This window comes from Nicotiana tomentosiformis, chromosome 8 (genome assembly GCF_000390325.3).
Source record: "Nicotiana tomentosiformis chromosome 8, ASM39032v3, whole genome shotgun sequence".
NCBI lineage: Eukaryota > Viridiplantae > Streptophyta > Magnoliopsida > Solanales > Solanaceae > Nicotiana > Nicotiana tomentosiformis.
Genome location: NC_090819.1, coordinates 64,170,243 through 64,176,902, shown reverse-complemented (window position 1 = coordinate 64,176,902; position 6,660 = coordinate 64,170,243). Strand labels below are relative to the sequence as shown.

Below are 6,660 nucleotides of genomic sequence, written 5' to 3'. Positions count from 1 at the left end.
TAATTCTTATTTAGATAATTAAGATAGGCTAATTTAGTTAATAGCTAATCATAAGTCCTCGTGGGTTCGACATCCGACTTTGAGTCACTTTATTACTTGACGACCGCGTATACTTGCGTGAGTGTGTTTGGTCGCAACATTGTTGTTGTGAGAAGCATAGATCATCAATTTATAGATATCGAAGACTTTTCTTCCAAAAAAGGATAACGCATATGAAAGAAATTTATTCGTTTTAGGACTCTTTTTGTCCCTTCCTTCAAGAAAGAGAGTCTTAATAGATTAGAAATTGATGGCAAAATCCTAACAAGTACGTCGCGAGCCAATTGCTTACGTGGCAACACGTTCTAATTTGGCGCCTTAGTTTATGTTATGTCTCTCGCTAGAATGACATTATATGAAAGGAGAAGAAACAACTTTTCAAGGAGAAAATTTGTTTTGGCTAATTCAACGATTTAATTTTATATTGTTAGTGATCATTAGTGGGAGTCATCTGTCTATACTATTAGTTAAGTAAGATTTTGGTATAAACTCACCCATTGTTTTTTGCATCTGAGGGTACACACTTGATTGAGTCAAGATCCTTCACGTCTACTACCTCCAAGCCAAGATGGTTCACTCCTTGACGAGCATGAATCTTAGCTTGCTCATCAGGTGAAAGGGAGTTCCACTCAGGTTTCCAAGCACAAACAGTTGCTGGACCATATCCGTTAATTACTACTTTAATTGAAATTGAGCTCTTTCATCTAGAGGAGAAGGTGGTGCGCCACTTGTCATCACGTTTACTGTCCTCGGGAATCGTCTTCGGACACTTGGTGGTGCATTTATGGGAATGGTCTTTGGACACTTGGTGGTGCATTTATTATCATCGATGAGAATCATACATCTATATGACTAATTAAGTAAGATTTTTGTTTAACCAACTTCTTTTGAATCCTGTCACATTTCTTACTTCAGAATAATTAACACAAGAAACAAAGAATAAGTATTTCAGCACAATAATGAAAGTGTGTTTCACTAAGCAAGCCCCATTCAACACCAAAGTATATTATAGTTTGCTAGCTTTCGAAACACTTCCCATAGCTTTGGCTCTGTCTCAGGACAAATTTTTGAGTCTTTCCTGTTGAAGTTTTTGGCAAATCCTCGAAAATTACTGTCCTAAGAGCCATGTAATGTAGCAGACGATTACGACAATGCTTGATAATCTCATTAGCACTAACATTGCATCCATCCTTCAGTTTAACAAATGCGCAAGGTGTCTCACCCCAGTGATCATCTGGTCTTCCCACTACAGCAGCTTCAAGAACATCTGGATGGCTAAATATTACAGACTCCACTTCGATTGTACTAATGTTTTCTCCACCAGAGATTATGATGTCCTTTGAACGATCCTTTAATTCTATGTAACCATCAGGGTGCTTCACTGCTAAGTCCCCACTTCGAAACCAGCCCCCTCTAAAAGCATCTTCTGTGGCTTTGACATCCTTTAAGTAACCGTTCATTACAGTGTTTCCTCGAATCATCACCTCACCCATTGTTTTTGCATCTGAGGGTACACTCTTCATTGATTCGGGATCCTTCACGTCTACTTCCTCCATTCCAAGATGGTTCACTCCTTGACGAGCCTGGATCTTAGCCTGCTCATCAGGTGATAGAAAGTTCCATTCAGGTTTCCAAGCGCAAACAGTTGCTGGACCATAGGTTTCCGTTAGACCATATCCGTGAATAACATTGAAATTGAGCTCCTTCATCTTGAGTAGCACTTGAGGAGGAGGTGGTGCACCGCCTGTCATCACGTTTATTGTCCTTGGAAGTGGTCTTTGAACACTTTGTGGTGCATTTATTATCATGTTCAAAACCGTAGGTGCGCCAGCCATGTGATTCACTTGGTGCTGAACTATGCTGTCGAAAATCCCTTCTGCAGTGACATTTCTAAGGCAAATGTTTGTGCCACCCTGTGCTGCCAAAGCCCAAGTAAGACACCATCCATTGCAATGAAACATGGGAAGAGCCCACTAGAACAGTAGAATTACAAAGTTTTCACCGATATTATAGTAAAATCACATTAGAGTAATTGAACTTCACTTGAATAATTAATTTTCTTTTAGAAACAAGTATTGATATCTGGATTATTTACCTTTAAATATCCATTAGGAAATGTATGTGGCATCAAGTTAAATGCACAACTTATATTAGTGTTTACCCGTAAAATGGTACAGTTGAATTTGTAACATGGTTTATAGACACGTGAATTAAATTGATCCAAGAATATAAAGTAACAATGAAAAAAAATAAATTAATTAAGAATACTTGAAGAAAATACAAGACTAGCTTTGAATTGAGCTTCTCTAGTAGCAAGAACAATATCTAGAACAAAGTACTTGGCAAAATAATGTTAAGAGAGTAAGAGAATAAGTTTAGCGTTTTTTCATACAAGTATTTCGTGCACTTACAATGAGTACAAATTACTCAATTTATAGTTCTATTAAGGGAGACAAGATCCCCAAATCAAGCTCCTTTTTAATGTGAATAAAGGTCCCTCTTAATAGTTGCATAACAGTTGAGTGTACTAAGATTCTTTATAACGGCTGCTTGTCACGCCCCGGCCTCGAGGAGCGGGACCGGCGCTCAACCGAGATGTCCCAATCAAGAAAGCCTACTTGATGCCTACTACCCAACCTTGCCCATGAATAATTTAAGAATAAATGACAAGATATAGACAAAGAGAGGATAAAAGGATACAACATCATATTTCATTACATAAAGGAGCTTCATTGATAATTACCAAAAGATTACAACTGGAAGCTAATGACCAAAATAGCATTTTAAAGTTCCCATCAAACTAACACAACCCACATTACGTCTACGGAGCCTCTAAGTAAACAAGAGAGTAATATGGAATTTGCCGTTGACAAGGCCCCGGATATACCTCAAAATATAATGGACAGGCATCAAAATGACACAAGGCCTCGATATGAAGTATGGCTAACCAAATCAGCTGAAAAGAGGGTATGCTGCTATCATTGATCAATGCCGCCTGCTAAGGAACCACCTCTATCCATTAAAGATGCAGCGCTCCCAACAAACGGGATGTTAGTACATATGAAATAGTACTAGTATGTAAAGCTAATACCCTCTCATGGAACAGAGAGGAGAGAAATATGGAAAAAGTAAGAAACTCAATAATATTTAAATGATAAGTTAAACAAAGTAAACCTTCAAGTAAGCATTAATATTTTAAGTTGGGAGATCTTTGATATCGACACACTACCGTGCACATGGCATGGAGTCCGATCTCCGTCCGATCGGCTAGGCCGTCTCACCCCAATGTATGCGGGTTTTAAATATAAACACAATACCGCCATTGGCGCGACATAGTGTCCGATCTCCGCCCGATCGGCTAGGTCATCTCAGCATAATGTCGTGTGTGTCGATATAGTCTTTGCTAGATATCCATTCATCCCAATCAAGGGGAATAATCTCAACATATCATAACGGGAATTTATCCCTCACTCAACTCCTACACCAACACGTGTAGTTTCGGGCTTAGGCCTATACAACCCACCCTTCCCCAGTGATCTAACAATTCTCCCAAAAATATTTCTATATAGAAGAAATATATACATCATAGCCTTTTATAAAATCTTTCATTTCATTGGCACTCTTAGTCAAATATATAAATTCTCATTCTTGACATGATGGCCGCATTCACATTTCATACTTTTATTTCTTTACTTGTCATGGATTATCATAAAATATTAAAGACATATAAAAAATTAAGAAAATAATAGCTCCAACTCATGAGTATGTAAGAGCTTAGAACACATTGAAAATATTTACGAGGAAGAGCATAGTGATTTCAATGGAATCATGAATTGAGTTCATAATTAGTTGATAAATCAATCATACTTGGATTATTTTCCAAGGGAGAGCATGATATAATAAGAGCAATTGAGACATGACTTGAGTAACTATACATTTAATACATCAAACATTTGTGATGATTTAGCACAATAAGGATAGGAACTCGGACAAACCGTGCATGGAATTCATAAGGAGATCATGGAAATCCAATTCTATGGAGGGAGTTTAGCCAATATACCTCGATTCAACTTCCCTTAGAATCACTATGATATTCCACTACTCTTAGCAATTCAATATACATTAACATAGTTCAATTTAACCATTATTAGGAGGAATCTAATGATATAGGTTTTTTAAGCATTTCGTCAAATACCTAATATGTGAATTTGACTACAAGGTTCGAGAATAGATTTCCTTTTCCCTCAACCGATTCCCAAGCAAATAATCAGCCTACAATAGTCCTACAACCCCCAACAACCTTCATTGGCATATGCATACCCATCCATTTACTTCCAACCCACAAGAATCACATCATCCATTCCACATACACCCAAATTTCAAAATTAAGGGCTTATAGCGTCCAATCACCATCTCATAAGCCCCAATATGAAAATCATACTCATAAGTTCACTATAAAGCATTGCATGTGAGCTAGGGATAAAATTTTACCTCTTTAGTAGAAGACCTTGTTAGTTTACCCTCTTGAATCCCCTAGTTTTGAATAAGAATTGAAGTGTAGAAGTGTCAGAGCTTCCCATTCTCTCTCTAGCTTTCTCCCCCTCTCTCTAAATTTTCAGATTCTCCCTTCAAAATGACCCCCCTTAAGTCTTTTTATTAAAATAGGGTCAGGTAAATTTTTTTCAAAAATTTAACCCTCTGAGTAAGGTCTGCGATCGCGAATAGGACAGAGAAATAAGTATGTGGATCGCGAAATGGTCCTCCAAATGTGGACTGGGTCTGGTCAGGTCAACGACTGATCCCCGTTCGACGAAACATTTCTGCTGTCTCACATTGGGTCACGAAGTCTTCCTTCAAAAATTCTCATATTGATTATGCGACAGATACGCAGTCCGCAAAACGAATCTGCGATCGCACATTGGACCGCAAAATGACCCTAAAATATTGAGTTGCTTCTGACTTATTCCGCGATGATTCTGCGGTCAGCGGAATAGATCCGCGATTGTATAATGGACCGCAGAATTTCCATTTTCTACAAAAATTATTCTACTAACTCCATGATGCATTACAAGTCCAAAAATTCATATCGCGGTCCTCCCAACGCATTAGCTTACCTTGACACCATGACACCTTAAATCCTTGGTAACTTTTAGGGGGCCATACACTGCTCCTTTAGTGCTGTGTTTTTCAACCGGTAATAGGCTTTCAAATTCTTCTCTCTGGTCTTGATGTCACTCGGGTTTATACAACATCAGTCACATACTTGGATTCAGCATCAGTTATTTGCTGGCTCGTCTGCTACGTGTCCTTACTTCTATGTGTTCACTTAATGAACATCCACCTGTCATCTACTAATTTTATCATATATAGATAGTCTCCCTACTTTTTGGTGACTCAACTTGAAGTGACCGGGAAGTAGATAAGACCCCTTTTCTTTGCGAGAAAATACTTGAGCGATTTCTGACATTTGAAAGGACGCACATCTCTTTGCATTTAATGAACCGAACATGTGTTTCCCTGTGATTCGACAAGTATTTTTGCCATTTACCTAGGTAATGATGGCCTTGCATTCTGCCACCTATAAACTGTCACAACCCATATTCATGTATATTAGATCACGCCATAAGTTAGTTGACGTAAATCCGAGAAGAGATAATCTTTGAGATGATAAGAAGTTTATCATATTGGTCTTAAATGATACAAGGTGTATAAGAGTGGTTGACAACTATTAGAAGTTAAACAAATCAAGGATGTTATAACCCGTATTTTCGGGTATAACTAGAGGTGCTTAATATTCTTAGGAGGTTGTGTTTTAAGGTTGTTGTCCTAAGTGAAGGTTAGTTTTGAAGATTGGCAAAGGAAGCTCAGGCATGAACCAGGTCCATCCCTTGTGTGCATAGACACGGGCAGATTCGAGTATGTGGGATGCACGTGAAGGAGATAAGCTTAACTTGGTCTAATTAATATCTCCTGATCGAAAAGGGTTGCTGTTGCGACCAAACACACTCACGCAAGTATACGCGGTCGTCAAGTAATAAAGTGACTAAAAGTCGGATGTCGAACCCACGAGGACTTATGATTAACTATTAACTAAATTAGACTATCCCAATTATCTAAACAAGAATTAAATCTAAAAATATTTTATTCTAAACTAATTAAATAAGAAAAATATAAATAATAAACTTTGAACAGAGAAAGAGCAGATTTTAATGATATCAATGTAATGAAAACGATCTAGGGTTATGGGCTATCTAACAATCCTATTGTATTCTTCAATTGAATTGACCGACTAATTTATCTAGCTTATTGGTTGACAGGGTTAATGCTCATAAGAATCTGTCGAGTTCTTACTCGCCTATTCAAGCTAACCTAACGCCTATATGTCTATGGAGTTAGAATCAACAAGAACGCATTTATAATTCCTGTAAATCAACCAAGCAAGGCAATTAGGTATATGTCTATCCTAACTACGAATCCGTTCCCCGATGCCCGAGTTCAAGAACTTGCCCTACTCAATCCTATATGCAATATAGAATTCCCACTTTCGAGTTCAATTCTAGATTCGTAGATAGTATTCAATTGGTGATCAAGCAATTAAATAATTAAGCGCAAGATTAAATA

General features: G+C 37.8%; 1 pseudogene; it reads right to left on the bottom strand.

Annotated features, from left to right (window-relative positions):
- Positions 1–1,045: 1,045 nt before the first annotated feature.
- On the bottom strand, positions 1,046–2,015 carry LOC104114646 (butanoate--CoA ligase AAE1-like; annotated as a pseudogene).
- Between the last annotated feature and the right edge of the window lie 4,645 nt (positions 2,016–6,660).